Source organism: Canis lupus, chromosome 4 (genome assembly GCF_048164855.1).
Source record: "Canis lupus baileyi chromosome 4, mCanLup2.hap1, whole genome shotgun sequence".
Classification (NCBI taxonomy): Eukaryota; Metazoa; Chordata; class Mammalia; order Carnivora; family Canidae; genus Canis; species Canis lupus.
The window spans coordinates 9,025,656-9,049,282 of NC_132841.1; the positions used below are offsets into that span (position 1 = coordinate 9,025,656).

Below are 23,627 nucleotides of genomic sequence, written 5' to 3' on the forward strand. Positions count from 1 at the left end.
TAAGCATACCCGGGACATCACTGGAATCGACCATATGCATAGCCATAAAACAAGTCTCAATAAACTTGAAAGGATTGAAATAATTCACAGTATATTTTTGGACCACAGTGGCATTAAATTGTAAATAGAATAGAAATCTTGCAAATCCCACATCTGTGGCAATTTAACAACACATTCCTAAATCACCTCTGAGTCAAATAAGAAATAGATGTAGACATCTAGGTCAATGGACAGGATTAAGAGTCCAGAAATAGACCCACAAAATATCAGATTTTTTGTTGCTTTTTTTTTCTTTTTTTTTTTTTTTACAAAGATACTAAGGTAATTCAATGCAGGATAGTTTTTGTTTTGTTTGTTTTAATAGTGTCAGAATATGTGGATATGTATCTGGAAAAATGAACATGACCCTTATCTCACTCCATACACAAAACTAAGCTCAGAATGTATTATTGACCTAAATATAAGACCTAAAGCCATAAAAATTTTTAAAGAAAATTTGGGAGAATCTTTGTGACCTTTAGATGGGCAGAGATTTTTCAGGACAAAACAAAAAGATGAATCATAAAAGAAAAAAAACTGAAAAATTGGACTTTAATATTAAAGCTTTTTGCTTAAAAGAAAAACACCACTTAAAATATTTTATTACCTTTGGGGACAAAATGTTTACAAAACCTGTATCTGACAAAAAACTTGTATCTGGAATATATAAATTCTTCTAGATATAAACCTATGTTATAATCTACGTATACAGAGATAAAAGAGGAAAGAAGTAACAGTGGAAAATAACACTGTTCTCTCTGCATTGTGCTATTCTAATTTTTTATTCTTTATAATTTACTCTTAAGTGTTTATCACTTAGCTTCTGTTTTCTTTTATTAGAAAATATTTTTAAAGGCAAAGTTCAGTGGTCAGGGTGATTCACTGGATGTTGGAATCATGGAAATAGGTCAGTGATGGCTCACTTGTGTAACAACCAAGAACTGGTGGAGAAAATCCCACTGTGTTTTCCATTCTCCTGTAAATGTGGCCCTCTCTCCTTTTTCCTCCTTGCTGGTAGGTCGGATCTAGTTCCTTGCAGACTGTTGGACTGAAAGCTATAGTTCCTCACTGGCTCTTGGCTGGAGGACTTTCTTCTTTCCTTGACCTTTTATAGGGTAGGAAACATGACAAAATTTCACAATATGGCAGCTGGCTTTCTTCAGAGTGGGTGAGGGAGAGAGGTATAAATATTTCTTATAACAAAATAATAAGGAAAACAACCTAAAAGAGACAAAAAATTTGAACAGATACTTCACAGCAGAAGATATATAATGACCAAATATGTGAAAAGATTCTCCGCGTCATTGGTTGTTAGGGATATGAAAATTAAAAGCAATGAGATAGCACTGTACATACACTAACATGGCTAAAATTTAAAATATTGGTAATACCAGATTTTGGTAAGGATGTAGTACAACTAGAATCCTCGTATATTGATACATTCATTACTTGTAGAATATAAAATGACATGGTCTCTTTGGAAAATAGGTCAGCCATTTCTCAGAAAGCTAAATATAGACTCATCATATGGCCCTAAGTATCCAAGTATTCACTCCTCTATATCTGTAAAGAGAAGTAAAAACCTATCCACAAAAGACTTGAGTATTATTATTCATTGTAGTTAAAAATAGGAAATAACCAAGGTTCCATTATCTAGTGACTAGATAAATAAGATGTGGGACATGATGCAGTGGGATCCTATTCAGCCATTGAATGAAATGAACTGTACTCTCTGGGGCAACAACATGGATGAATCTCAGAAACATTGTACTGAGGAAAAGATTGTACCATAAATTATTTAACTAGCTCCTTGTGGTGGAAGTTTGTGTTCTTTCTAGGTTTTTGCTGTGACTTCAGCAGTAGTTCTTCAGTAGATCTTTGAAGATATCTATAGGTGTCTTGTTTTTGAGTAATCTTAAAAAAATTTTATTTAAATTCAATTAATTAACATAAAATGTATTATTGGTTTCAGAGGTAGAGGTCAGTAATTCATCAGTCTTCTATAACACTCAGTGCTCATTACATCACATGCCCTCCTTAATGTTCATCAGTTACCATGTCCCCCCACCAGTGCCCCTCAGTTTGTTTCCTATAATTGAGTCTCTTATGGTTTAGTTCCCTCTCTGATTTTGTCTTGTTTTATTTTTTTCCTTTATTACCCTATGATCCTCTGTTTTGTTTCTTAAATTCCACATATGAGTGAAATAATACAATAATGTCTTTATCAGATTGACTTATTTTGCTTAGTATAATATTCTGTAGTTCAATGTCATTGCAAATGGCAAGATTCTTTTTTGATGGCTGAGTAGTATTCCATTGTGTGGAATGGAACCACATCTTTATCCATTCATATGTTGATGCACATCTAGGGTGCAGGTCCCCTTTCACATCACTACATTTGTATCTTTGGGGTAAATACCCAGTAGTGCAATTCCTGGGTCACAGGCTAGCTCTCTTTTCAACTTTTTGAGGAACCTCCATACTGCTTTCCAGACTGGCTGCACCAGCTTGCATTCTCACCAACAATGCAAGAGGGTTCTCCTATCTCCATACCTCACCAACATCTGTCACTCTAGCCATTCTATGAGAGGTGGTATCTTACTATGGTTTTGATTTGTATAGCCGTGATGCCAAGTGATGTTGAGTATTTTTTCATGTGTCTGTTGGCCATTTGTATGTCTGCTTTGGAAGAATGTCTGTTCATGTCTTCTGCCCATTTCTTGATTGGATTATTTGTTCTTTGGGTTTGTTTGATAAGTTCTTTTTATATTTTGGATACTAGCCCAGTTTTTATAAGAAAAATTTCCAAGAATAAAATTGCTGAGTTAGAGAAGATTTTTATATTCTTATATGGCCAACATTACTGAATGCTTATGTACCACCCACAATTATAAGTACTCTTTCTGCCCAGATTATCTTGCTTAATTCTCCCAACAACCATATTAGTGTGTAGGTACTTATTTTCCTCATTTTTTAGTTAAGGAAACTGAGACACAGAAAGTTTTTGTTTTTGTTTTAAACTTGTTTCAAATCACAGAACTAGGAAGTTACGGAGCCAGAGCCCAAATCAGGATAATGTGATTGGAGAGCTTTATCTGGTAAGACATGTGAAGAAGGGTTTTATTTATGCATGTTTTGAGGGTGCTGTATTTATTTTCAGGTCTCCTACTTGATCTTGCTCCATGCATGACAGAAATTTTTTAATTTTAAAAAATTGAGGAGAAGCCAAGTATTTATCCAATGAGTTTTTCTCCTTCCTAACTGAAATAATTTCAGAAATGCACCATTGGAATGTTGTTTAATTTCAACATAGACAAACTCATACTCAAGAAAAATACCAACCACTCAGTTAAAGGAACATTCTTTTGATAGTATATAAGTACAGCGTACTCTACGTGGAGCTGTTTTTTTCACATAAATACTAAAGAGTATCAATCAAATAGTAAGTTCATATTAACCTCAGACACTTACCAAGGTCCTGTCTTCACATAGGCAGTGTGTGCAGAGGGTCCTCCAGGTGTGTAAGCTTAGCATGAGAATCACACTAGTGTCACACTAGTGTCAGGGGCCCTCTGTAGAGCTTCTGAATCAGAGATTTTGACCCAGGGTGAAAGCCAGACAAGTTCTTAGAACTTCATGGAGCTTCTAATTCCCATTTGGATCTGAGAAAACTGGTATAGGTCATACTCTTAATCAGTAAGGGATCTTAAAAATGTGATGTCTGATGTATCAGATACCCAAAGGGCATTTATTGAATAATTATTCTAAATACCTCTTAACAATTGGCAAAGAAAAAAGATCTGTTATTAATGAAAACAACTGGTTTATATTTTCTTGATTGTATTAATCCCATAAATTGATACTCTCTCTGCCTTTCTCCCCATGACTTCTACAAGTAGGTGATACCATCTGCCTTTACTCATTTATCACATATTTCTTCCTTAAATTCCCTGATAATATGATGTGTGCCTTCAAGTGCTGTTCTGAAACTAATCTTTTGAAAGCTGTTCAATTAATTAACATAAAATGTTAATTTTGTCAGAGGACTTGTCCTTTTCTCTCTCGCATCTTTTCTCTCCTTAGCTGCTCTGTAGCACTTGAACCCAGAGGTAGTGTGGTATATTGGTTAGTGTAGCATTCAGAATCAGAATGCCTGGATTCACAGCCTTGCTCTGCCATTGGCTAGTTGTGTGAAGCCAGCGGGTTATCTGGTTTGTTTTCACATTTGTTTTGTGGGAAACAATAGCACTTCTGTCACAGTGGTGGAGGGAACTAAATGAGCCGGTGTGTGTAGTGGGTTGTACCTGGCACATAGTGAGCTGTCAGAGTTCCCACAACTGCTGTGCAGTTTCCTTTTCTCCTACCTTGGGTGACCTGCTATTGCACTGCCCTGGCTTTCTGTCATCTCTGGAACCCTGTCTGCTGGCTTCCTTTCTTCTCACTAAATGTAGGTGTTTCCCTCCGATCTGGCGTCAGCGCTTTCTCTTCACGTGTAATATGGAGATTGGCCACTGGCTTTGGTATCAAGTAGACCCCGGTTTCAGTTACACCCCTGCCACATTCCTGTGTGAGCTTGGAACTTAACCTGAATCCTTTCCAAGCTCATGTTTCTGATCTGTCAAACTGGGGTGATTCCTGTACCACAGGATTGTTGGGAGGATGCGAGTGAACCCGGGGCCCAGGACAGGGTCTGCCCGTGTGGTCGCAGAGTAAATGGGCTCTGCTGCTCCCACTGCCATCCCCAACATGGCTCATCCCCTCGCTTTCACCCAGTTTTGTATCTTCGGGTAACATCACTGTGATGATGGCCCCTTACTGCTGTTTTTCTGTTGGATTTTCTTCTTGCACCATGAAGGTGTGCTTTCTGTAGGTCTTATTCATATTTTAGAGTGTTCATATCTGATCGCAACTAATCCTCCATCATCTTCCCTCTGAATCCTTATCTTGTGTTCCATTTTAAAGTTCATGTTCTTGACATCCTCCCAGCCGTGGTGCTACTAAACCTTGAGTTGATTCGTGCTCCTGTTCAGTGTGTCTCTGGTTCCTCTCAGTGTAGTTTCCGTTCTCACTGACATGGAGGCTCAACCTGGGTTTGGCCTACAATTCACACTACTGTATTTAGATCTTCATTACCTTGTTTGTGTTTTTTCCTGGTAGCCACAAATGTCATCTCCCCACTTCCATTATCCCTTGTCCTTCTAATCTATTTTTTACATTCATTTTCCCTTACCAGAGTCATATTCCCAAAGTGAGAGATCAGCAGATTTTCCCCAAAAGGCTAAATAAATAGTTATTTTAGGCTTTGTGTTCCTAAAGCCTACTCAGCTCTGCTATTGTAATGAGAAAGCAGCCTTAGACAATATGTAAATGAATGAATGTGGCTTTATTTCAGTAATACTTTATTTTAGAAATCAGGTGATGGGTTAGATTTGGCCCACAGGCCAGAGTTTGCTGACTCCTGTCCTAAATGACAGCTCAGATTGTTATCTGTGCTTGCTTACAAGACTTCGGGCATTCAGTAGCTTGAAAAATGGAGCCCAAATTCCTTAGCAGAGAATGTAAGACCTGCTATTATGTGGCCTAAGTTTCACTTCATTTCTCTCTCTCTCTTAACTTATTTATTCAAGGGAGATAGAGAGAGAGGCAAAGACAGAGGAAGAAGCAGGCTTCCCATGGGGAGCCTGATGTGGGACTCAATCCCAGGACCCCGGGATCACAACCTGAGCTTAAGGCAGGTGCTCAACCACTGAGCCACCCAGGTGCCCTTCACTTTATTTTTCTCTTAATAAAATTCTTTATTTTAGCAAGTGGAACTACCTCCTGTCCCTAGGATATGCCATGCTTTAATTAGGGCATCTCATGGTTCTTTTGCTGGTTAAGATCCTAGAGTAATAAGCACTCTGTATCTTCCTTAATGTTCTTCTCTTCCCTCCCTCTCTCTCTCCCTTCCTCCCGACACTCTACATATTTCTTCAAATGATTCTCTTTTTTTAATATTGATTGCAAAGTAGGGCAATCTTCTTAGTGGCCTTCAATCTTTCTTACCCTTCAATAAAATATTTTGGTTTTAAGTGTTTTGTTTCCCACTATTTGGAGAAGAAAAATGTGATGCAATTGCACAGACTCCAGAAAGACTAGTTTTTATAGCAGCTACTCTGAATAATATAGCTCCTAACTCTTAGATGCCACCAGACGCATGTGTGAGTGATATGGTGCTATACAGAAGTTCTTCGGGGAGGTGGCTTTAGGTCTGATGGGCCTGTCAGTTACTTCAGAATGTGTTTTGACCTCTGTAGAGTAGGATACTATTTTCCCTACTTCATCTCAGCCTTTCAGAGTTCACTGGGGGATGAAGGACCATCTCTGGCCCTATATGTCTTCCTTAGGGCTTGGAGGCATTCTGCTGCAACTTTATGGGCACATCCCTTATGGGGCCTTAGAAGTCTTCCTGGCTGTATTCTAATTCCTTAAGTTAAATATTTTTTAGTACTTTCTCTAGACCTGTGCTCGGATATAAAGATAAGTAAAGCACAGTTCCAGCCTTAACAGTACTCAAGGTCAAATGCAGGGGTCTGTAGACTTTCCCAAAGGGCCAGATAGTATTTTTGGCTTTGTGGGCTACTTGGTCTTTGTTGCACCTCTCAGTTCTGTTGTCATACTTGTTGCACCTCTCAGCTCTGCTGTCATAATTGAAAAGAGCTATAGATGATGCATAAATGACTGAACTTTGGCTATACCAAGTGAATTTTATTTATAAAAATAGGTGAGGGATCCCTGGGTGGCACAGTGGTTTGGCGCCTGCCTTCGGCCCAGGGTGCAATCCTGGAGATCCGGGATCGAATCCCACGTCGGACTCCCGGTGCATGGAGCCTGCTTCTCCCTCTACCTGTGTCTCTGCCTCTCTCTCTCTCTCACTGTGTGCCTATCATAAATAAATAAAAATTTTTAAAAAAATAGGTGAGGGGCCAGATTTGGCTTGAGACTGTAGTTTGCCAACCCCTGGCCTAGTGGCATTGTGCCAAAGGATATTTGAAACCACAGATAACAGGTGTATCTTCCTTGAGTGTCAGTTTTACTCAGTTATCATTTGGAAAAAGTTAAGTAGTTTTAACTGATAAGTAATTTAAAAGATTATTTTAATAACATAGATAGCTACTTACAGACTAGAAGTAAAGTTGAAATGACTATTTAAGATGAAACTGAGCCTTGCAAGAAGTTTCTTGTTTGTGGTGAGCTTCTTAGATCTGTATTTACAAACTTTTCTAAAGCAGTTGGAAAAGTTTGAAAAGTGTTGCTAGGCATTGGAGCCATTGAAAGATTTAGAGGAAGGCAGTGACACCAGATTTTAATTTTAGAAAACTTACTTGGGTGGGGCGCAGAGAAGGGTTTGGAGCAGGACGTGGCCATCCTGGAGGCAGGGAGGTGAGTTAGGAGGCTGTTACAGGACTCCAAGCAAAAGATAAAGACCTCTTTTAAGAGAGGGGTAATGAGGATGGAGAGATTCAGACAGATTCGAGACCAAGCAAGGATGTTTGGTTTAACTGATTGTGGAGGGGAAGGTACATGGAGAAGTGGTTGAACAAGGATACCATTTGGTAAAGGAAAGGGTATATGAAGCCGAGCTACCTGAAGGCCAAGGAAGACCGGCAAGTAAGGGGTTTTGGCATAGCTGAGCTTACTATGCCTGTGTTCTGCATAGAAGTAGAAATTGGTTTAGATGTCTAAGACTCCAGAGAGCCCTCTGGACTGTGGTGGTTAGTCTATAGATAGTGACTAAAACCACAGACAGGATTGAATGCAGTCCCCTGAGGGAAGAGGTTTACAGAGCAAGGAGTAATGCTAATTACAGAAGCCTTAGGGGGAACAAACTTCATTGGTGGAGAAAGGGGTGGAAGGGAATTTGGCAGTATTAGAAGAAAAAGAAGAAAACTAGAAGACTGTTTTAGAAATCAAGGAAGAATAGAGGTACAAGAAGAAGATCAGTAGTATCAAACACAGCAGAGAGGTTTCATTAGGATTGGAACTGAAAGATATGTTTTGCTTTCATTGAAAAGGGGGAGGACTTTGCCCATGGCAGTTTCATTGGAGTCCTGAGGCACGTCCTTGGAAAGCAGTGAGTTAAGTCAGAATGGTAAAAGTAAGATGGCAGGCAGGGACTCTAAACCAGCCTTCTCAAACTTTAGTGCTGTCTTAGTCATTTGGAGATTTTGTGAAAGTAGTCTGAGTCATTGAGTCTGGAGTAAGTCTCCAGGTTCTGCATTTCCAGCCACCTCTTAAGCAGTGGGAATGCTGCGATTCTGAGGACTGCCTACACCCACAGTTCCCTAATTGTGCATTGAGGCTCCGCAGGGCACTGCAGCAGACTCACAGGGATGCTGTGGAATATTTTTAAATTTCAAAGGAAATACGGCAACATCTCTCAGATGGTACAGTTATTAAATCACTGTATTCCTTTCCTTGATGTCATACCTTTGGAAGCTAGGTTTCAGTGCTAATTCTGATTTAAAAAAGTAAGTACTGCCTAAAAATAACAGTGAAACAGGAAATGAGGCTGTTGTGTCCAACTTGATTCCAAGGTTGGAAAAGTTACACAGGGCCCCCAAGGTGCAAAATTGTTAGGACTTTTATACCAGCCAAGTGGTTTGGCCCATTCTGCTTAATAAAGAGAACTAATAGGTATTTCTTTTAGCTTAGAAGTTCCATGAAAAAATTGCTGAGATATTAATTACTCTGTGAACAAAGACAGTTTGAGAACCACTGACATAAAGTGTTCTTCATAGAAACTGTGGAGCCAAGCAGTTAAAAACATTGGATGGTGGCTAATAGAGGAGGAGCAAAGGAGGGATTATTTTAAAGTAGAAGAGACAGGTTTGTTCAATGCTGGGGGAAGGAGCAGCTGATAGAGAAGCGTATGTGAAGACATAGGGATAAAATTGTTGACTTGGAGTAAAAGGTCACTGAGGAGATGAAACAAGATAGAGTCTAGATCCTATTTTTCTAAATGTTGCTTCAAATAAGCAGTATTGTTTTGTGAGAAATGCAGAATTTTCAGGCCCCAGCTTCAGACCTTCTGAATCAGAATATGGATTTTTAATATGGTCCCCGGGTGATGTGTATGCGTGTTAACATTGCAGAAGCACTGTAGGAGGCAGGATTAGCCCTGTGTACACATCAGCTTTCTGATTAAGGGAAATGAGGTGGTGGGGCTTTTACATCAGGATGCATTGAGAAACATGGGAGTAAGAAGCTGAGAAGTTTCTACCTCATTGCCTTAATTACCTCAGATAAATGGGAAACCTCTCCACCTAGTGAATTAAAAAGTCGGGGCTGAGACAGCCTACAGTAGTGCTTGGTAGGTAGCTTGGGTGTAAAAGTTACAAAGATTGGATTCATTTACATTTGCTAGTTTGCAGAGTGAGGTTAGGGAAAAAATAAAGAGAGCTGGCAAGAAATCCATCCTGGATTTGGAAAGAGATGAAGCCACAAGGAAAAAGATGAGAAGGCAGGATAAGAGGATCGAAGGTCTCCTTGAAAAGCCAGTGAGAAGGTCGCACATCCTGGAGTTGGAGGGGTCCTGCCCTTGTTCTTATCCACCAGGAAGAGGAACATTCTTTGCTGTCAGGCTACAAAGATTTAGTGGGACTCAGTGATGGATTGGCTAACAGGCAAGAAGGGTCAGTCTAGAATGATTCCTAGGATCCTAGAATTAGAAATTAGAGACCACTTGGAACACATCTTATTAATTGGTGAAGAATTGATCCTTAATGAGGGTTTTTTTTTTTTTTTTTGGAGGGGCAGAGGGAGTGATGGGGGTGTGTGTGGAGAAGATAAGTTAATATGAGATTTGGCAATGTTAAATTTAAGGATGAAGACTATGTAGGTGAAGATGGCTAAACCTCTGGAAATACAGACATTGGATTTACATCAGATATGAAGATCAATTTGAGATCAATAATATAGTAATAGCTTCTACTAATTGAGTGTTACTCCTTTTTAGGTGGAGGCCAACCAGTTTATAGGCATTGTCACATTTATCCTCTCATCAACCCAGGTTTTTTTTTTTTTTAATTTATTTTTAAAGATTTATTCATTTATTTCAGAGAGAGCAGGGAGAGGGACAGAGGAAGAGGGAGAGAATTTTCAAGCATAGTCCTCACTGAGCGTAGAGCCCCACACCAGGCTTGATCCTAGGATCCTGAGGTCATGACCTGAGCTGAAACCAAGAGCCACTCAACCACCTGAGCCACCTTAGGCATCCCTATTTATTTATTTTTAAGTAATCTCTACATCCAACACGGGGCTTGGACCCACAACTTAGAAATCAAAGTCGTATGTTCGGGCAGCCCAGGTGGCTCAGCGGTTTAGCCCCGCCTTCAGCCCAGGGCGTGATTCTGGAGTTCCAGGATCAAGTCCCATGTCAGGCTCCCTGCATGGAGCCTACTTCTCCCTCTCCCTGTGTCTCTGCCTCTCTCTCTCTCCTCTCTGTGTTTCTCATGAATAAAGAAATAAAATCTTTAAAAAAAAAAAAAAAAAAAAAAAGGTCGTATGCTCTTTTTACTGAGCCAGCCAGGTGCCTCTCTTACGAACTCTTTGAGGCAGGTATCAAACCACTTCACAGATGAGGAGGTAGGCTTAAACAGATTGCCCATGGTTCAAGTGTTTAATGAGTGGTAGAATCAGGATTAGAAACCAGATGTTGCTGATTTCAAACCCATGCCCTTTATGTCAGCTTTACTGCATCCTTGGCCACCAGCTTCTGGGAGGTGACTGATACCAGATGTGTTAGATCTCAGATGCAAATGTCAAAAACAAAATGAAAAATCCCTTAAAGGGACTTGAGCAGACCAAAAAAGATATTTATTGGTCCCCATAACTATAAATCCTAGTGATCAACCTTCTGTCACAGTTGAAACCAAGGGCACAAATAATACCATCAAAACTTGCTTTCTCAGCTCTTCTTTCCTGTTCATTATTCTCTTGCAAGCTTTCTTCATGTGATAGCAAGTTGGCCCCAGTAGTTTTAGCTTTATATCCTAGGATGTACATAAGAAGAAAGCTCCAAATAAAATCCTGGAGTTGAGTCCCACTGGTTCCAATTGGTTTGGGTCATGTGCCCATTTCTGAACTGGTTTCTGATCAGGCTTGACATGCTCACACCAGAGGGTAGAGAGTGAAGCTCACCCAAATAGGATTGAGGACCACAAGTCCATTTTGCCCAAGGATGAGGAGGAATGGGTACCGGGAAGACAAAAGTAGATGTTAGCACATGGGCAGGGATGACATCCTCCTGTGTCAGCGTTTGAGAAGCATAACTGGCAGTGATGCTAATAGCGCACATTTATTGGGTGTTTACTGGATACCAGGTGCAATATGCATTCTATTTTTTTTTAAGATTTTATTTATTCATGAGAGACAGAGAGAGAGAGAGAGGCAGAGACCCAGGCAGAGGGAGAAGCAGGCTCCATACAGGGAACCTGATGCGGAACTCGATCCTGGGTCTCCAGGATAACATCCTGGGCTGAAGGCAAGCGCTAAACCGCTGAGCCACCCAGGGATCCCCTGCATTCTATTTTTAATCCTTATAATGTCCCTTTGGGGGTGTACATTGTTGTTATGCCCACATAGAGATAGTAAGTAGTAGAGCTGAGATTTGAATCCAGACTTGCCAATTCTAGACCTTACTATACTTGACCATTATACTATATGTCGGTTACCCTGTCCATACCACTGTAACATTTTCTTTGTAGTTTTCTCACTGTATTTTCACATCTTGTGCATTAAAATTAATGGATTTATGGTGAGTGAGAGCATAGTGAATCAGACAGATCTAGGCCATTTGTTCTATATAATATGCTTAATAAATAATTTATAATATGTCTTAAATAACATTTACCTTAAGTGTTATAGTGGAGATTGCTTTTTTAAAATTAAACTCTTATTTTTTTCTCTTAAAATGTTTTGTGTTTTATAGTTTCATGTCCTAGTGTTTTTTTATATTTAGCCCCAGTACTCGTTTTTTTAAGACTTTATATATCCTTGAAAATATAAAATTGTAGTTGAATTTTTGTAGTTTAGTGTGTCTCGAGATTATGAAAATTTTTCTGTTATTTGTTTAGCCTTTGTAACAATAGTTTCAAAATCTTACCCAGTATTTCTATAAATGCTTTTAAAAATAAAGAAGCTGGGCAGCCCGGGTAGCTCAGCGGTTTAGCACTGCCTTCAGCCCAGGACCTGATCCTGGAGATGCAGGATCGAGTCCCACATTGGGCTCCCTGCATGTAGCCTGCTTCTCCCTCTGCCTGTGTCTGGGCCTCTCTCTCTCTCTGTGTGTGACTATCATAAATAAAAAAAATAAAAAAATCTTAAGAAAAAAAGTAAAGAAGCTAGGATGCCTAGATGGCTCAGTCATTTAAGCATCCAACTCTTGATTTAGGCTCAGTTCATCATCTCAAGGGTGTGGGATTGATCCCTGCCTCGAGCTCCATGCTCAGCAGGAAGTCGGCTTGAGATTCTCTTCCTTTCCCCGTGCCCCTCCTGGCCACCCTACCCCCAACTCGCACTCTTTCTCAAAAAAAAAAAAAAAAAAAAACAACTTTTTTTTAAGTTAATTTGTGCTACTGCAAGTCTTTTATTACCAAATAATTTATTCTGAGGCTACCCTTGTTATTTATTAGAATTGGGTATTAACAAAATTAAAAGATAATAAATATCTTAGTGTTTTAATATCTTAATCTTTAATGCTATTTTAAGCAATAAACATTGATATTTTATAGTGACTAATAAAGAGATTTTAGAATATAAAAGTTACTAAATACCATTTGACTTTGGTACCCATTATTTTTGGACTTTGTGATACCATTTATATATTTCTTTTAATCTAGTTTAAAATGTCTACTCTGTGTCATTACAGAAGAAGCAATGTAGATTTGGAAATTGATTCGGAAACCCAGATTTTTGTCTTTTGGGATTCCCCTGTCTAAAGGGTTTGGGCCAGACCTTTGTGGTCTCTTCCAGTTTTGAAATTCTAGAATTTTTATTTTAAATCTTTGCTATATCAGAAGTGTTGCCAGATGGAACCATGTAGTCTTTGAACCAGATTGGAAGATTGTATAGTCCAGGTTCCTTATCTTAGAAGTAAAGAAACCTGGGCTCAGATGATGTGATCCAAGATCAACCCCCCCACGTACTGGCACATGGAGCAGGAATGGAGGCTTTTCTACATATCCTGTTTCCTTACAACAGTTGCACCAAATTGAAGACTGCTAACATTCATTAATTTAATTAAGGAAACATTTATCAAACATCTTATACATATGAGGCATTTTACTAGTAGGCATGTTGTTAGCTGCTGAGATGTGTAAGTGAAAAGCCTATATACATATGGAGGCTCTAAGCTGGGCTACAGAGTCTAGCACACCTGAGTTCTCAATCTCGCTGACAGCTTAGCTCTGCAGCCTCATATAAATTAACCATTCTAGGCCTGTTTCCTTGTCTGAAAAGTGAAGATCATAGAAGTAGGCATTTTATATAGTTGGTGAGGATTAAACGAGATAATTATACTTAGCATAGTGCCTGGAGCATAATAGGCTCTCTTAGAGATTATGATGAAGGTGTGTATTTATTTATTTATTTATTTATTTATTTATTTATTTATTTATTTATTTATTTATTTATGAGAGAGAGAGAGAGAGAGACATAGAGAGGGAGAAGCAGGCTCCTCCCTGGGAGCCTGATGTGGGACTCGATCCCCAGACCCAGGATCATGCGCAGAGCCAAAGGCAGACAGACACTCAACCACTGAGCCACCCAGGCATTCTGATGAAGGTGTTTATGAAACAAAAAAAGAATTAAGATTTATAGAACACTTTCCTTTGTTGTCTTGTTTAACTCCTAGTCTTATGAGTAGATAGTGATAATCCTAATTTTTAGAATGAGGTCATAGCTCTGGAGGCTTGGGATTTATCCAGCACCCCATAGCTGTCCAACATTAACACTGCCTTTGCACCAGGCAGTGTTGTTAAACACTTTTTTATGTACTAGTTCATTTACCATGCAGGTATACAGTTGTTATTTTCACTTTACAGACAAAGTCAGGCACAGAAAAGTTAAATAATTTGTCCAGAGTGACCCCAGGCAGGAAGGGGCAAAATTGGAGTTTGAGTACAGGCACTCTGGCTTCAGGTCCCAGTCTTCTTAATCTCAGTGTGCTTCCTTTATTTTGTGTGTAAGGTAAAAGCCATTTTGCAAACTGGAAAGCACTACGTAAAATGTGGTGCTATTTTTATCTGACTCAGTCCCTGTATTCCGGAGATTACAGTCCACCGGGAATGTGTCTTCTCCAGGCTAAACCTATTCACATCCTGCCACTGTTCCTTACTGGACACTGCCCTCACGATTTTAGCCATTTAAAAAAAAATACTCTAATGTATCCCCAGAAATGAATAGGGCCTAAGTAGTATAGAATCTAGTAGAACTATTTAAGGTAGCCATAGCTTTTTAGCAACATAGTGGCTAGTTTAAATTTATGGTCAACCAGAACTCCTGGATTTTTTGTTTTGTTTTTAGGATATCTGTTCTGCCAAATCGTCTTATCCCTTTGTATAGTTTACTCCACATGATGAGCATAATACTTATCTCACAGGGATTCTGAGAATTAAATGAAAGAACTAATATAAAGTTCCTCATGCAGTGACTGACACATAGTAATACCTCAGCCATTGGTGGTGGTTTTCCTGTAAAGTGCACTTATCTAAACTTTCCCTATTCAGAAAAGTTATACTGAGAAATCCCTTTTTTTTTTTTTTCATTCAAAATCATTGATAAAAATGTAGATTAATTGGTTAGAGACTAAAGACAATAGACTCTCCTCCCAGGTTGACACAGGCCTAGATGCAGATTCAAAGAGAAGCAAACTATTAGTTTACTCAACTCACATCTCACCATTTTATCAACCAAGTTGGTTCTTCATAATTAATTTATTAAAAATTCTCTCAAATTTTATGCAAAAGGGAAGCCTCACTTTTTTTTTAAAGATTTTATTTATTTATTCATGAGAGACACAGGGATGGCAGGGAGAGAGAGAGAGAAAGGCAGAGGCACAGGCAGAGGGAGAAGCAGGCTCCATGCAGGGAGCCTGACATGGGACTCAGTCCCGGGTCTCCAGGATCAGGCCCTGGGCCGAAGGCGGCGCTAAACCGCTGAGCCACCTGGGCTGCCCCGGAGCCTCACGTTTAATACTTCACCTTAAGACTTCTTGCAACATTCTCTTCAAATTCCTATCCTTAGAGCACGGGTCCTCAGTTTTTATCTTATGGTCCCTTTGGTTAGAGTCACTGGGCCCCACCCAGAACCAAAACAAAACTTCCTCTTGTATCAACAGCACATTTGGACATAATATTGGATCGTAGTCTATAGAACTTCAGGTACAGTAGACTGACATATAATGTTGATCAGAGGAGCAGGGTAGAAATCAGTCATCAGTAGGATTCAGTAAACATTGTGACATAAAGACTGAGCCTGGGCCAGCAGAAAACTATGGATCAAAGAAGCAGGTGGCTCTAAAAAGCAGGGTAGCATAGATGATTGTTCTGGTGGCATCAGAACAAGGCTGGGAACAAGGGTTTGAGAGAAATACTGGAGGTTGCTAGTTATTGTCAATATACCTGAAAATTACTAGATATAAAGGCTTAGAGAACTTCACTTCTTAATGGTTGTTATGGAAATCTCATATTCTATTTGAATTCTTTTCCTAAACCACTCACTAGGTACATTTGAATATTCTTTTTTTCAAGTAGCCACTACACACAACGTGGGGCTTGAACTCACAATCCTGAGATTAAGAGTAGAATGCTCTATGGACTAAGCCAGCCAGCCAGGCCACCCCTACTTGAACATCCTTTTTTTTTTTTTTTTTTTTTTTTTAAGATTTTTGGTGTTTTTTAAAAATTAATTTGAGTAATCTCTATACCCCACATGCGGCTCGAACTTATGACCCCAAGATCAAGAGTCCTGTGTTTCTCTCACTGAGCCAGCCAAGCATTCTCCTACTTGAACATTCTTAAAAATAAGCTGTGCCTACACCCAGAATAAAGCTATATGGTACTGAATGAAAATCGGTCTTTTGGCATAATTTAATAACTATCCTTCTTTATGTACACGTGCATGCACACACACACATATACATAGTGTATATAATATATGTGTGTCATCCTGTGCAAACGGATGGTTGTTTCCTGTGCAAATGGATGGTTGTTGAACTTCTGATTTATTACTCATAACCTGGTAAATACCTCTGTCAACTTTTAGCATAAGATGATAAAACTCAACTTGTATTCGGTTTTAAAGTATAGATGATGTCTTCTCACAGTGGTCTTCAGGTGCTCACCCTGGGCACTGCTGAGAAAGCCACTTGGCACAGCTGATGCCAGAAGAAAAAATAATCAATAAATCGTATTAAAGTTGTTGAAGTTATTCTCCCCTTTCTCTCTACCCTTCATCATTAATTGATTTACTCAACAGAGATTTGAGCACTTGTATTTAGCACAGATTAATAAGATCTGCCTCATAGGAGTCCAAAATTGATGGAAGAAACCCAGAAGAGAAATATTACAAGGGTGTCTGGGTATGGTTATTTATAAGTAATCCAGCAACTTTTCTAAGAATGATGCAGAAAGCAAAGAACATTAAACTCCTTCAAAGTGATAAAAGCAGAGTAGAGGTTAGTGTTATTTGAAACGGGGCCATCATTATTTTCTGGGACCAGATCTGGTCCTTGCAGTGATTACACTCCTGTGCAAAAATATGGCTGGCAGAAGAAGCGCTTCAGCACTGCCAACAAGGCCCAGATAGATTTATTAGTAAAATGGAGACCTCGACTTTCCCACAGAACTCATGGAGTCGTTGCAGGAATGAGATGAATATGAGATGCATCATATGGAAGCTCTGTAAAATAAATTTGCAAAGGCTGCATGTGACTTGAATCTCTGTCATTCACACCACAAATGCTTTCTAGAAGAGTTTGCTTTTCTACCTACAAAGGGGGTTGTGCTATTGCTATTATTATTGAAAAAGTCGGCTCATTATTGGAGTTACTGATTTCTTAAGAGTCTGATTTGTATGTTTTTATGACCAGTCTTTTCAGCTAAGGAGTCCTGAGTCTATGCATTTAAGTCTTAAACCAAAAAGAGCATTTTAGCAATTATTGAATATCTGTCCAAGCAGTAAGCCTGGGGCTATCTTGACACTTTTAAGTACTTCATATGAGTTGCATTCATTTGGGGAAATTTTTTAAAAAACAGCTTTTTGTTATTGCATTAATTCTGCATCAAGAATATCAAATCAAGAACAAAACACAAGCATTCCTGTAGAGAATAACCCACAAAAGGAAATAGCTGTGGTTTACCAGCTCCAGTAAGAAAAGCAGACTCATTACTTCATAGCTGTGCTTCAGAAATGTGCCTCGCAAGTCACCTGCTCAAGTAAATGAAAACCTAGAGTTGATAATATCACTTCCCTGCTGAGAACTCTTCAGTGGCTCCCTGTTAACCTGTAAGATGAAGTGCAAGTTAACTATCAAGGAGCACACTAACCTTCCAGGGCGTGGCCTTGGATACATCCTGCCTCATCTGTCACACCACTGGCCTGGTGCTTTGGGCTCCCCCTTGCTTGCAATTTACATGCAGGACATGCACATGCACACACACCGTGCTGTCTGTTGTCTTTGTGACTTTTTTCTTTTCCTGGAACATTCTCCTCTCTCTCTTTTGCCTGGCTAATTCACAGTCTTCTTTCAAGACCCATTTTTCAAGAAGCTTTCTCTGACCCCAACTGCCCCTGCAGTGTAATAATATTCAGTGCCTGACCTGGTCATTTATTTTTTTAAGATTTATTTGTTTGAGAGAGAGCAGAGAACACAAGCTGGATAGGGAAGGAGAGGGAGAAGCAGACTCTCTGCTGAGCAGGGACCCTGACACAGGGCTTGATCCCAGAACTCTGAGATCATGACCTGAGCCAAAGATTAGAAACTTAACCAACTGAGCCACACAGGTGCCCCTTTGACAGGCATCATTTTAGTTGTTGGTTGTGTTAAAATGATTAGTTTTCCTTTCTGTTCCACTGGAATATAAGTTCTTTTAGAGCAGGGATTGTCTTCCTGTAACTGTACCTTACGCATACCCTAACTAAACATGTTTAGAACTGAACCCCTGATCTCCCACATCTCCCCCCCCCCGTACTCAGACTGAAATTGGATTATTTTGCTATCATTATTCGAAGTTTGACCCTTTGGAGTGCTTGTTTAAAATTCCAAGATCCCAGGTCTCATTCTATACCTACTAAATCATTATTTTAAGTGGAGGCATTGGGCATCATACTTTCAGAAGTCCACCAAGTGATTCTTACTGAACACACATGGCTACACTGGCTTGTAAGACAAAGCTCCTTTGAAAGTCAGTAGGAGCCTTCCTGCCACATCTTCTGATGCTCTTCATTGTGCACTTCATCCTTCAACACTTCTCACATTTGCATTCCTCTTAGGGTGTTCCCTCTACTTGGACTCTCTCCCTACTCTGGACACCTGGTATTTTTATCCTTCAAAATTGTGCTCATATGTCACTTTGTCTGCAGAATCTTCTATACCCCATTCCATGAGAGCATTAATCATCTTTGCTATCTAGGTACCTTGTGTCGTGTTTATTACACTGTCCTGGTTGTTTTCGCATGACTTTTCCCTGTTGTGATGCAACTTGAGCCAGTTCAGTTGTGTGGGTATTAAGTTCTTTTTGAGAGATACTGCTCATGTTTGCAAGCTACAGATAAGTGAACACCATAGATCTACTCCCCTAAAACATAACTTTTAAAAGGTACATTACTATGAAAGCAAAATTCAGACTGAACTCTGCCACACATACAAAAATTTATTAGCCAGCAAGTGCAAAAAATAGTCTTACAAACTGTTTTCTAAACTAAATAAAGTCCCTCCTCTCCATTCTTCTAGGAACTCTGACCGATACCTTTTATGAAAGTTTTATTCTAGGTAGAAGTGCTAATCTGGGTGTAGGATTCAGTTTAACCTACTTGGGATCAGACAACAAAATTCCCTTATATGGAACTAATCACAGAACCAGCAGGAACCCTGAGCCCTGGGTACAATTCCAAAGAATATACACCACAGAGTTCATTAGATTCATATGTATGTGCTCATGTAAGAGCAGTGGTCCCCTTTATGGTACTATAGCCAAACCATGTATCCTGAACTCCACTCTTTTCTACTGCTGTAGTCATTTCTGATATCTATTATCCTAATTACCATATCCTCTGGATTTGAGGAGAGATGAGAATTTGACTTATCCTACTGAAGTGAGGTGGGTTTTTAAAAAAGATTTTTAAAATTCATTTGAGAGAGAGAGAGCATGAGCAGGGGGAAGGGTCAGAGGGAGAAGGAGAAGCAGGCTCCCTGAGCAGGGAGCCCAACGTGGGGCTTAATCCCAGGACCCCGGGATCATGATCTGAGCAAATGCTTAATCATCTGAGCCACCCAGACGCCCCTGGAGTGAGATTTTTTTGTTAGCAACTTCAACATGAACCAGTGATTGGTATATCCAGTAGTGGTTTTGCAAATGTTAACTCCCTGCTCCAGGAGGAATATCAGGAACTTCTAATCCATGCCCTCCAGTCCATTAAATAAATATGCATTACACTCTATGCTGAAATGATGTAAATAACATTTTAAAATCACACCTCTCCTCTAGAGTCTGGTGTTGAAACAGGTGTTGAACTTTTCATCCCTGTAGTCCCATGCAGAATGCAGTACCTGCTCAGTAGGTCTAGGGAAATGCTGAAGCAGATGTTTGTAATGTTAAACAGCTGAGTATTTTGTTCTGTTTTTATTTTTTTCTTTTAATACTAAGTTGTGTACTCCGCCAGGGAGTTATATTAATGACATAACAGCTTTACCATAGCTGTCTGAGTATGTGTCTTACCAGTGACATCTTGCATGGGCTCAAATAAAATCATGCCACTCCCTGGGTGGGGATCAAGCTGAGTCTTGCCTGGGATCCAACCTCCTCACGGGAAAGAGGTTGCTCTGTCCTCCTCCTCAATTTTGTGGTTGGTGGGGGTGAGAGGGGCGGTTGTGGGTGAGTGGCATAAATACAGAGCCCTGCTTAGGAGCCCGGGGAAGAGTTGTGCATAGTTTGTGAGATTGGAGCCAAGGTTAGCAAATTATAGGTCTCTTTTCTGACAGCAGGGCTAGACAGCTCAAATAGAAACTGCTTCATCAGATGGCTTCCTAATTTATAAAGTATAACTTTACAATTCCTAAAAGGGAAACAGAGAGTTCATAAGGCATCATTATATGAATCTAGATCACACTGCCTATTGGGAGCATTGTCTTTAAAAGCAAGTTGATTTTTAAATGTATATGGAAGTTCTTTTTCTTGGACTAGAATGAGGGCCGAGTAAGGAAAGTAGTGTGTGTGTGTGGTGTTAAGCAGTCCATCATTCCTGAGCCACTTGGGGAGTAATTTGGAACAATGCTATTTATTATCTTTGCTTTTTTTTCTCTGCATTTTTCACATTCCTATGAATATAGTCAGAAAGTCTCTTGGACTTCTTAAAACTTCAGTTTATATTAATAATTAATATGGTTATACTCTGCCTTCCTGCACAAATAATAACTATTTTGTATTAAAATATTCTGTAGGAGCATAGTAAAAGTGTTGAAATTGTTGTCATGTCACATGACAGAAAGCTAGTAGCTTAAAAAGCTCTTAAAAAATCGACAGAGAAAGAATGAAGTGAATAAAGGATATGAGTAAGCAGTTAACAGGAATTAAATGGCCAATAAAAATATGAAAAATGTTTGCTTTCACAAGTTGAGATAAAATTAAAATATTAATATAAGTTTTTACCTATCAAATTGAGTTTTTAAAAGAATAAAATTCAGTAGCCAGAATTGGCAAATGAGTGGGAGGATATGTGTACTCCTACAGACTGGTGGGAGTTTAAACTAGTAGAACCATTCAGGAGAACATTGTGGCAATAAAAGAATTTTAAAGCCTTATAATTCACTTCTAGGAATTTAATTTTTAGAAAGGTATCAAGGACATTTACAGTAACAGGGCTCCAAAACTGTTTCGGGTTTTTTTTTTTCTTTAAAGATTTTATTTATTTATTTATGAGAAACACAAAGAGAGAGAAGCAGAGACCCAGGCAGAGGGAGAAGCAGGCTCCAAGCAAGGAGCCCGATGCGGTGTGTCTGGGATCACACCCCGAGCCGAAGGCAGATGCCCAACCACTGAGCAACCCAGGCGTCCCTCCAGAACTGTTTTCAATCACAGTTTTGTTTATAATGGCAAGAAGCTTCTTAAAACATTTTACGGAAACAATCTAAATGCCCTTATTATAAGTCCTGTTTTGTAGTATGTATTTATCATTTACAATTCATCTACAAATAATTAGTAAAAAATGAGTCCTAAATCATTTACAGTTAGCTTTTGCCTGGTTATTCAGTGGTTTTTTGCTATGATCAGGAAAGCAAAGTTAAATGAATTTTTATTCTGAATGAGTTTATTCCATGAGACTCTGTCCCCTGTTCTCTTCTTGACAATCTCTGGCAGCCATATGGCTTCAGCTTTCCCATATGAGGGTGGCTCATAAGTCTGCATCTCCAGCCATGACCTCTTTTTAGAGTTCCAGACTCTTATTTCCAATTGCCTTTTGAACATCTCCACCGGGAGGGCCCACCAGCGTGGCACACTCAGTGTTCCAAAAAACACTGGCCTCTCCCAAGCCCATGCTCCCCACTTCCATTAATGGCCTAGCCTCGGCTGGACACAAACTCCTGTGAACCATCTTTGGTTCAGCCTCATCCTCCGTTCTGTCTGTGAAGCACTTACCGAGTCCTCTCCTTTTCCTCATGGTCATGACCTCTCCCTGTTCCCCTCAGCCCCTGCTCCCTGTTCCCCACCCTTCCCAAAGCACCTCCGCTACATCAGACTGCTTCCTTTCTTTGTCTACAGTGGTTGCCTTCTGACTGGTCTTTTTCTGTCCCCGTTCCCAGATCATCTTACATTCTACTTGTTGTGTGTCTGATGCACAGTGCTGATCGTGTTGCTCCCTCGCCCCAAAATGCTGGCTTTTGTTTAATGGTAGAGTAAGAAGGCACTCAGGTTTGTCCACAGTCTGACCCCTCTCACCTTTTCAGTTTTCTTCCTCCTTGTCAACTCTGTGCTTTAGCAATTTTGAATATTCCTCGTCACCAAATGTGTTCTGTATTTTCTTGCGTTTAAAAATTCCCTTAGGGATCCCTGGGTGGCGCAGCGGTTTGGCGCCTGCCTTTGGCCCAGGGTGTGATCCTGGAGAACCGGGATCGAATCCCACATCGGGCTCCTGGTGCATGGAGCCTGCTTCTCCCTCTGCCTGTGTCTCTGCCTCTCTCTCTCTCTCTCTCTCTCTCTCTCTCTCTCTCTGTCTCTCTCTGTAACTATCAAAAATAAATAAATTAAAAAAAATAAAAATAAAAAAAATAATAAAAATTCCCTTACATGGGCAGCCCCCGTGGCGCAGCGGTTTAGCGCCGCCTGCAGCCTGGGGTGTGATCCTGGAGACCCAGGATCCAGTTCCACGTCTGGCTCCCTGCATGGAGCCTGCTTCTCCCTCTGCCTGTGTCTCTGCCTCTCTGTCTCTCTCTCCGTCTCTCATGAATAAATAAATAAAATCTTTAAAAAAAATAAATAAAACTTCCCTTACATGATTTGTTCTGTTTGAAATACTCTCTCCAACTTATATTTCTTTTTAGCTTAGTTCCGATATAGCTGCTTCCATAAACTCTGCCATGATCTATCATGATACTTTCTCAGGACCTTCTTTTCTTCTCTTTCTACTTGGAATTAATGCATCTCACTCAGTGCTGATCTTCCGGAGGGTCTTTATCTCCCTGTGTGGACTAGAGGCTTGAACCAAGAGGAGCTGTTCTTGTTCCTATTGCTGAAGCCTGGTTTTCAGTGAGAGTTTCATTTTTTGCCATAATGTGGATTAGAAAAAAAGTACCTCCCAAAACATACAGTCTGAGTGTATTTACAACATTAAAGATTAGCAAATAAGTCAAGAGATTTAAATTTTTTAATGCATGTAGATTGCCCTCCTCCATTACCCACCCCATGCTAATTAATGCAATGAACAAAACTCATGACTTTTTATAAAGTTTTTAATTATATATATTTTTTGAAATGAGATTTACCTAAACAGGCATAATTGAATACTACAGTTTAAAATTAGGTTATTCTTACAGTAAATACCAACATGTTCTTAGTTCAGCTCTTTTGATGACCTATTTTTCCCCATATTTGAGTCAGATATATGGTGGTGGGTGGGTGTGCTTTTAGGATGGTCAAAGCTGTACCATAGAGTTGGAAAACGCCATATGTACTACATCTGTATGTTCAAGAATTGGGCATTATGTATGCATCCATGGCATTAGAGCAGCTGGGGGAGTCATATAGGAGCCTGTGTTCCCAATTTCATCTGAACTCCGTCATCTGAATACAAACCTTGCTGGAACCAGACATTGAACAAGAGTCCAGACAGAG

At 39.7% G+C, this 23,627-nt stretch overlaps 1 protein-coding gene and 1 non-coding gene across 3 annotated transcripts in view; both read left to right on the forward strand.

The window, feature by feature from the left end:
• EGLN1 (egl-9 family hypoxia inducible factor 1) overlaps window positions 1-23,627 on the forward strand; it is a 57,364-nt gene that overhangs the window by 18,547 nt on the left and 15,190 nt on the right. The window lies entirely within an intron of this gene.
• On the forward strand, window positions 16,384-16,469 carry LOC140632801 (small nucleolar RNA SNORD35). Its single transcript, XR_012030486.1, has one exon. It is a non-coding gene; the product is annotated as a small nucleolar RNA SNORD35 (small nucleolar RNA).